Below are 9,454 nucleotides of genomic sequence, written 5' to 3'. Positions count from 1 at the left end.
CAAATGTGGTAAAGGATCTAGGAGCTGAATCAGGTAAAAGCCTGCCTGGTGAATGAATAGGAGATGGGGAGCACTTGGCGCTGGGGCAGGCTTGGGCAGACAAAGCAGCGGATTATTGCAGGTGAGGTGTATAACCAGCTCATGTGGTGTGAAGGGATAGTCTGGCTGAGTGTCTCTAGCCCACAGTCTCTTACTGTCAACACACAGATGCTACATTGTGCCCAGGAGGCCTTTGGCCCAGAGGAAAGTACCTAAGTGCTGAAGAGCTGAAAAACCACAGATGTGCACCTTAGGACTCGTCCAAGTGAAGAACACAGAGTGAAAGGATTGGTTGTTCCTGAATATGGGGAAAACTCCACAGGCCTGGGCTGGCAGCCAGGTGCTGGCAAGAATAAGGTGAAAGCAGCAGTGCACAGCAATATGAGACCCAGGGGTTCTGAGGAGGTCATCCAGTCCACCCCAAGGCTGCATAAAATTGCCCGAGGTTGAAAAATATTCCTAGTATAGGTCCATCCCAGAAGGTTCACTTTGGTCCTCTTAGCCAGAACTCTTCAAATTTGCAGTCAAGAAATTCTTCCTGATATCCAGCGGAGGCCCTCTGGCCAAGCAGGTTCCTCCTTCTTCATTTCTCTCCATGGAAATTATGAATACCTGCCAGTCCCATCTCCAAGTGATGCACTCACTTCCTGGTGGACTGCTTTTAAGTCCTCTTACCCAGTCTTTACCGTGCTCACTATCCAACTCTTTCATTTTTTTCTTCATTATTTTCTCTTTTCCTTCTTTACAACATTCATCCCTTCTTCCTTATAACACTAGTAGCTGAAACTGTTGTAGAGATTTGGAAAATGCTAAAAGATAAAGTCCCATGAGTAATATTTATTCAATATTTGGTTAGTTTTTCAATCATTTTACTTAAAGTGCCTCCTCAGTAACTATAGTCAACACTGACAACAAAGATATTTTCATATTTACAGGGATTTTTTTGCTGCCTGATAAAATTCAATAGCAATTTTACTATAGATTCATTTGTATATTTATTTGCATGTTTATGGTACTGAATTGAATTATTCTTTCTCAGCTTGTAGCTCTCCGAAACTACCAGAAACTTTTTTAGCTTTTCACAGTCAATCTTCTTTGTAGCTCTGGAGACTGATGACCAAACAGGAAAGCTTCTTTCTTGAGAAAGAAGAGATTTCCAAAGGTTCTCATCCATTTACTGAAGATCAGATCTGGTATTAACAACTTCTGTAATTTCTATATCTTTCTCAGTCTCTAGGCAATATCTTTCTAAGATTCTACATTCATTTCCATAAGGCTATATAATTGTTAAAGTATCTAGACAAATCTCAACCATTTTCAGGATAGAATTAAGTGGTAGAAACAGGAAGAACTCAAAGGAATGACAGGGAAATTTGGGTTTGAATCCCACCTTTACTGTGTATATGACTCTCTGACTTTGAGAACATCACTTTCTATCTTTGAACTTCAGCTCATGAGTACAACACAATAGGGTTTTTTGAGATTTCAGGATGATAATACATACTGAGTAAAGTGTGGTCATTACTTGTTTTTTCAATTAATAATGCATTGCCTTCCCTGAGTTAACAGTCACATCTCCATCAGAAATCTTGAAAAGGAGAGATAACCTTCAGGGTCTTTTTTGAGTAAATTCATAAGAGAGGCCTTACAATTGAGACTGGAGAAGGATTTGAGATAACTGTTTTAAAATGTAGGTTTTATTATAATTCAGGTATAATGAGGAAACAATTGCCATTGAAAAGCTGGTCTTTGCTTCACAGTTACCAAAGTGAGGAAGTGTGCTGGCCCAAGCAAGCCTCATAGGGAACCACCTGCACCAGCTGGAAGGCAGAGGGATGAAGGGGAAATTGTGTCCAAGGGCCTTTATTGCAGTTTTCATGGGAAGGTAGGAAGATTGAAATAGCTGGTATGAATAATTTCCCCAAGCTCTGCACCATAGGTACTTTCCTTTGGTTTCCCGGAACCTGGGCCTGGAATGATTGCAGCTGGTGGGTGGTGGTGGCAGAGTCAAAACTTCAAGAACACTTTGTTAATATCATAACTTATTAACATACTTGTCACAGTATTCCTCCCCTGACCCATCCAGTTAGGTCTTCATATCTGGCTCCTGTTTTTTAAAAAACATATACTTTTGGTGAGCAGGGGGTAGAATGGGTGACAAGCAATATACTTGTGAGAAAGTTGTTTATTCATATACTCATTCATTCCTTTAAATACTTATTAACAATCTATGAATATATCAGGCAATATTACCTTCTAAGAGAGCAGGGCAAAGTTGGTCTTGGGTTATAAGCAATAGAACAGAGAAATTTCAATTGTAGTGACAACAGCAACATGGAAGCCACCCAATTGGCTCTGGGCTATGGACAGATAGCAGCAAAATAGAGAAAGCTGGATAGCAGCTTATAGACAAACTTGATTTCACAAATGAATTTGGAACCAGCTCTATTTATTTCAAATTTATAAAAATATATGGTTTTCTAAGCATAGAAAAATAAAACAGGAAGTAGGATGGATCTGATGTGGCTTGTTAATTGTACAACCTTTACACAGGAGACAGAGAGGCTAGAAAAAGGAAGAAGTTAAACACCAAACTACCAACTGAATTTTGACCCTTTAGAGAAGAGGTCCTCTAGAAATTGAATAAATGAATTCTAAAATCATGCCTCTACAAATTTGAGAGCAAATTTCTCTCCTTCAAACCATTTCAAGAATAGGTCCCTCTTTTCTTTGCATTCTGGAATCAGCGGTCATTATTTTGTGGAATTGACGGTGAAATGGCTATTGTGTTAGGAGTAGAAGAGAATGGGTTAGATGGGTTAGGGGCTTAAAATACTTATACAGGATATGAAAAGTTGTGTAGAATCCAGACTTCAATGCTTAATTGTCTAAATGACTGAACTGACTTTTAGTTGCAGGATTGAATTTCTCTTGGGCCTACTGGCCTTAATTTGGTAGCATGGTATTTGCCTAAGGAAGAAAAACTAGAATACTTTTTATATAATTCAAACTGTAGTGAAATAAGAATTTTAAAAATAACAATCCATGTTGTATTATAGGTCATGTTTCCCAGGAAGTAGACTATGAGACTAAATTCTCTTTGAAGTTTACTGTGGAGTACTCTTGGAAACTGTGGATAAATGAAGAAACTAAGATTGTGCCAAAGGAAACGTTGGGCTGTAATGGAATCACAACAAAGGCTCAGATAGCCCATGGGTATATCTGATGCTGAGATGGACTGGTAGAGCTGTCCCAAGTGGGAGAATGGATGTCAGGGCTTCTCACCCCAACATTGGTCATTAGATGAGGGCTACACATGGGAAAGGCGCATGCTCCAGGGCAAGATGGCTCACTTCAGCAAAAGGCAGTCTCTCCGTTGAAGGCTGAGAGGTAGGATTCATCTAAGAACTGCTAGGGGACTTTCTGTCCTGAGAGACTGGAGTGTGACCCGTGTGACTCACCACAGCAGTCAGAACACACTGGTTTAGGCTGTGTCTTCAAACTACCATAATTATTGCACCAATAATATGCATGAGAATGAGGAAAAGATGGATTTACTTTATTTTAAAAAATTAGGTAGCATCCTTAATTGAGTTGAAGTTGGGGAAGAATGTATGTCTATATTTTCCTCACAAAAGAGAACAACACCAGACTTCCAGGGGTAGCACAAGAGTGTTGATTACCATGCTCATCCATTCACTATCCCTTCATCAAGCATTCTTAGGCACCTAACGCAAGATGAAGATGCAGCAGGAAGTAGATCAAATCCCAGAAAGCACGATGTCCTCTTCATCCTTACCCCTCTTCAGGCATCTGATTCCACAATATAGGACAAATACAGGGAATATTCAAGAGTTCATGGAATATTAAGAAAAAACTTTGCATAAATTTCAGAATCTTTTAAATCAAAATAAATGTATATTTTAATTCCAGTTTTCCATGAACTTTGTGGAGTTCACTGGGAACAATAAAAATTTTCAGTGTACTCAGTAGACATTCAAATATTTTGATGATAACGGTGATGATTGTCAGTAAAATGCTGCTTTCTTATCTGAGGTGCTACCTCAACCCCTGGACACCATCTTAGGCTCTGACCCAGGTGCCACCTTGTACACTAAGTTGAGCCTCTCCAGGACCCAGCTTGGCTTACTAGGAGTCAGGTGACCAAATGGCCCAACCATAAGTGGCAACTCCACCCCCACTCAATCAGGATTCACTGTTCCCATTCCCTCATTCCTGCAAAGTTATAACAAGGACTGCTTTGCCACACAGGCCCTCTTTTCACTCTCTCCCTCTAGCCTGTCAGGTTTTTCCCATCAATAAACCCTTTCCCTTATTTCAGTGTTTCGTGTGTTTTGTGGGGACCTTTCATTGGTGCCGTGACTTAGACCCAGGCTCTCCCATCTATCTTGTTCTCCCCTCGGGGATTTGAGTTGCTTTGGGCTCCAGGATCCCCGCCAACCACAAAAGTCACCCCCGGGCCTCCTCCTTTGCCACCGAAAGCTCTGTGATTTCCATCTACTCACTGGCTATTCAAAATCCTGAGGGAAGTCAGGGAACGGGGAATCCTCCCACTGTGATCTCTACCCTGGGCTGTGGTTCCACTCTGCTTCGTCTCAAAGTCCTGGTACATGCACCACAGCCTCCACGGGCTTTACACGTCTCCACGGGCTGTACGTCTCCAGTTCCACAGGGCACAGGTGATGTCCCCACTCTCTGCTCCTGTACTCTCCATGTTGGACAGCCATGATCTCGGGGATGCCTGATATCAGCCAGTCCGACTCCATGGGTCGCTATGGGAGCTTCCTCATCCCGCGTTCCATCCAATTCTCCTCTCAATAATAATTTTGTTCTGCTCAGATTGGCTCCAGATCTCAAACACTGTTGCTTCATATTTCTTTGTAACCAGGTGTGACCCATGTATAATATTGAAAAACAATCCAAATGGCTGCTTAACGGCACATTTAACCCTGAAATTATTCAGGATCTTTAAACTGCCTATGTTCAAGCTTTCTCCTATCTCCATTCTAAAACTTGTCTCTGTAATACCCAGTATTGGAGGCCCACCTCTGCTGCCTCAACCTCCGTAGCCAAGGTGGAGGGAAAACCTTACAGACTTCTAACTTGAACTTGCTCTGCATAATTTAATACAGCACCCTTCTCCCATTCTTTTCTCATTATACCTCAATGTCCTACCCCCATGTTAGCAAGAGAAATACTCTATCAGTTTGGTGCTCAAGTGGTTTTCACTCTCCAGATATTGGCCCTGTCCTCCAGTCTACCTTCGCCTCCCTTTTTACTACTCCTCTCTCAAGACAATCCCATCCCAGCCACCCTGCCTACCTCAGGGCCCCTATCTACTGTCAACCCATGGGTATGGGACACCAGTCATGCTATGGTAGCGACCCAACATACTCCCATCCAGATAAAATTACAAGACCCCTCAATATTTCCTTCCCAGCCACAATACCCCCTACCCCTTTCCAGCCTTCAAGGTCTAAAACCTATAATTTCTAAACTCCTCCACCAGCTCCTGTTACACAAGACTAGCTCCCCCTATAATATTGGTGTTTAAAAAGCCTAATGGTCCTTCCATCTGATACAAGACCTCTGCCTTATTAACTCAGTGGTAGTACCTATATACCTGGTGATCCCCAATCTATACACCCTCCTTTCCTCTATCCTAGCAGTCATATCTCATTCCTCTGTCCTGGATATAAGGATGCATTTTTTATCATTCCTCCACATCCCAGTTCTCAGGGCATATTTGCTTTCACCTGGATTGATCATGACCTCCAAGTCTCCACTCAATTAACCTGGACCGTACTCCCCTCCAGGGGTTCCGGAATAGCCCCACCCTGTTTGGTCAGGCCTTGGCCAATGATCTAAGTACCCTGTACCTAGCCCCCTTCTTTCTTCTCCAGTATATCAACAACCTCCTCCTTTAAAGTGCCTCAAAAATAGATAGCGAACAACAGTTCTCTTCAACTTCATAGAAGCCAAAGGTTATCAGGTATCCTTTACCAATGCACAGCTTTGCTTATCTGAAGTAATCTATCTTGGGGTACATCTTACTCTCATCCATAAGGCTATCACTGTAGACAGAAAACACCCTATAGCTAACCTCCCATCTCCTTCTACCAAAGAAGAAATTCTTTCCTTTATAGGCGTGGCAGGATTCCTACGTTCACGGATTCCAGACTTTTCCTTTCTAACCAAACCACTCTATGAAGCCACAAAGGGATCCCTCCAGGAGCACCTCGTAGCCCCAGTCATCTCCCAATATCATAAATTACGACAGGCTATTTTACAGGCCCCTGCCTTACACTTACAGATCTCACACAGCCCTTCCTTATTTATGTCACTGAAAACCAAGGAATGGCCTTGGGGGTTCTCAGCCATCAAGTTGGTTCCTTTTTTGCTCCTGTAGCCTATCTCTCAAAAACATTAGACATCAAAATCAAGGGTTAAAGGCACCTTGTTTACAGGCGCTAGCCTCAGCAGTTGTTCTCATACAAAAGTAAAAAAAAAAAAACTCACCTTCAGCTCACCGCTTACCATTCTTTCCTCACACCATCTATCAGAACTCTTAACTTACAAGGGCCTCCAGTCTCTCCCACCATCTCGCATTCTGGCCCTTCAGGTGGTGCTAATTAAGGACCCTACCCTCATGTTGAAACCTTGTCCTCACCTTAACCTAGCTACTCTCTTTCCCCCTACCTCTCCATCTCCGGATCATGCAGCTCCTATTTACTCCTGCATTGAGACTATCGAACACTTACTACCTCACTCTTCAAACATCCAAGAGGGTTACCTTGTTGATCCTACTCTAGTCTGGTTCACAGATGGTAGCTCCACCTTTCGTGAGGGAATAAAAAGGGCAAGTGTGGGGAGCAACTCGGGCTAGACTAAGTTACTGGAATTAAGACTTATTCTATGCATCTGCTCTCCCACAATATGGCGCTGAGAAGGGAGAAACAGCTTCTACACAGCTGCCTCCAGTTCAACCAATAAACTGTAGGACCTGCTCCTGATTGGAGGAGAGCAGCGTACTCGGCGTGTGGGTAGCAGAGTTGGGATTGGTGGAAGAGGACTATAAAGGAGGAGAGAGACAACATGCACCAGGAACATCTAAGGGGAACATCTATCTGAAGGAACACCTGTGCAGCCCCCGAGAGAGCCGGCCGGCAGTGTGCCGCTCCCCCGCGGAAGTGGGGAAAGTGGCTAGGGGGAACCGCCCTTCCACGGAGGTGGAAGGGACGGTAGCCAACCCGGGAAGAACCAGCAGCAAACCGGGGGAGGGCCGAGCAGACAAAAGAGCAGCGCAGGGTCTTGTGTCGTTCCTCCACGAAGAGGGGGAGCGACAGGCAAGATATGCTGTGGTATCGACCACTGAAACAGTTGAGGCAGGACTGCTCCCTTTCAGTACTACTAATTAACAGGCTGAGCTCTACACTCTAACCCATGTCTTTATGCTGGCAAAAAATAAACTCCCACTGTCTATACTGACTCAAAATATGCCTTCCCTGCCCTTATATCCCACTTGTCTATTTGGAAAGAAAGAGGCCTGCTTACCACTAAGGGTACAGCCATCTCCAATGCTACTTTCATAACCCCCTCCTAGAGGTGGCCCATTTTCCAATACAAATCAGTCCAATGTAATGCTCATCAGACTGATAACTCTGCCATCCTGGCTGGTAATAAGAGAGCAGACCAGGTGGCCTGTTAAATGACACTGTCTTCCTTTTCTTCCAGCTCATCCTGCACTCCAACTGCTATACTAACAAACTGCCCTCAAGAGCAACTACCTCAACAGCCCTCCACTCAGGCTATCTTATTCTATCTCTACCATTTTTTTCATCCCATTTCTTATTATCGTTTGTTAAACAATCCCTTCCTCTCTCAAAAGAAGATACTAAATGTCTTCAAAAACTCACCCTTCTTGTTCTGTATGTCAAAAACAAACCCTAACTCTAACCTTCATCTTCCGCCCTTCCCCTCCCATCAGGCCAGAGGATACCAGCCAGCCTCTGACTGGAAGATTGACTTCATGCATATGCCTAGAGTATGGCACTTTCAATATCTCTTGGTACTGGTAAATTCCTTCTCTGGGTGGATCAAGGCCTTCCCAACTACTAACAAATGGGCACTAACAGTTTCCAACATCCTACTTCAAGAGATTACTCCCTGCTTCGGGGTCCCCAGCTCTCTCCAGTCAGACAATGGCCCTGAATTTACATGCCAGGTGACTCAACTACTTACCAAGGCACTAAACATCCCCTGGCATTTCTGTTTCCTTTACCACCCCCAATACTCAGGAAAAGTAGAAAGGGCAAATCATATACTAAAAACTGCTCTGACCAAGCTCTCCCTTGAGCTCTACTTGAACCGGACTAAAATAATCCCATTGGCCCTGCTCCATATGAGGGCCCTACCAAAACAACCTCCCAATATCCTTTGAAAGGAGGACAAAATGCAAAATGTTGGATTACCAACAGAACAGAACAACCTAAGGGGCTTTTGCCACATTACATTCCCTGTGTCATCATTGTAACTATCACTTCCACAGCCTCCCTCTCTACCACACCTGGAAATTCACTTCTTTGTAATTATACCTTACACACTTGTATCAACAGTTCTATGCCCATATGCATTGGTGATCCTTTTCCCCTATCTAACATTATATGACTACTCAGAGTTCCTTTTACAGACTAATCCCTCTACCCACAAGAGACGAGCGATCTTTTTCCCCCAGTTTTGGTTAGAATCAGCTTTGCAGCTTCCCTCTCTACAATGCTAGTCTCAGAAACTGCTCTAGGCCACAATGCTATGGCTATTAACTTGTTCCAAAACAACTCCAACAAGTACAAGAGGAGGTCACCAGGTCCATTGAAACTTTGGCAGACACTATTTGGGGCCTCCAAAATCAGATCACCTCACTGTCAGATGTAGTGTTACAAAATAGACCCACTCTGGATCTTATAAAAGCTGAAAAAAGGGAAACTTGTGTTTTTCTGGGAGAACAATGCTGTTATTATGTTAATCAGGCCAGGGACAGCAAACTGTTAGAAAGCTACAACAAACTGCCACATCTATTAAACATTCTGCCCTAGGGTACAGAGAGTCTCTCCTCTCCTCCTCCTCACCACTGGTGAATGCCACTCCTAGGACCATTGGCTGCTAGTCTAACCCTGGCTTTTATACTACCTTGTCTGTTTAAGTGTTTACAGGAGGTGATAATGGAACGAACCAAAGCCTTTACCAACCAGGCGGTCAATCAAATGCTACTACAGGGATATACTTGGCTCCCCATCTAGGAGATCACGACTTGAGATGTCGCGCCACCAGCAAAGAGTGACTCATCATCCCATGTCAGCAGGAAGTAGCTCTAGAAAATAGATCATTGTCCCTCCAC

At 43.5% G+C, this 9,454-nt stretch overlaps 1 protein-coding gene across 7 annotated transcripts in view; it reads right to left on the bottom strand.

Annotated features, from left to right (window-relative positions):
* PDE6H (phosphodiesterase 6H) overlaps window positions 1–9,454 on the bottom strand; it is a 203,446-nt gene that overhangs the window by 66,782 nt on the left and 127,210 nt on the right. The gene's annotated exons all lie outside the window — the stretch shown is intronic.

Source organism: Oryctolagus cuniculus, chromosome 9 (genome assembly GCF_051225735.1).
Source record: "Oryctolagus cuniculus isolate XC-2025 breed Fujian yellow rabbit chromosome 9, ASM5122573v1, whole genome shotgun sequence".
In the NCBI taxonomy this organism is placed as follows: Eukaryota; Metazoa; Chordata; class Mammalia; order Lagomorpha; family Leporidae; genus Oryctolagus; species Oryctolagus cuniculus.
The sequence above is the reverse complement of the archived record's forward strand: the minus strand, read 5'-3'. Positions and strand labels throughout refer to the sequence as shown.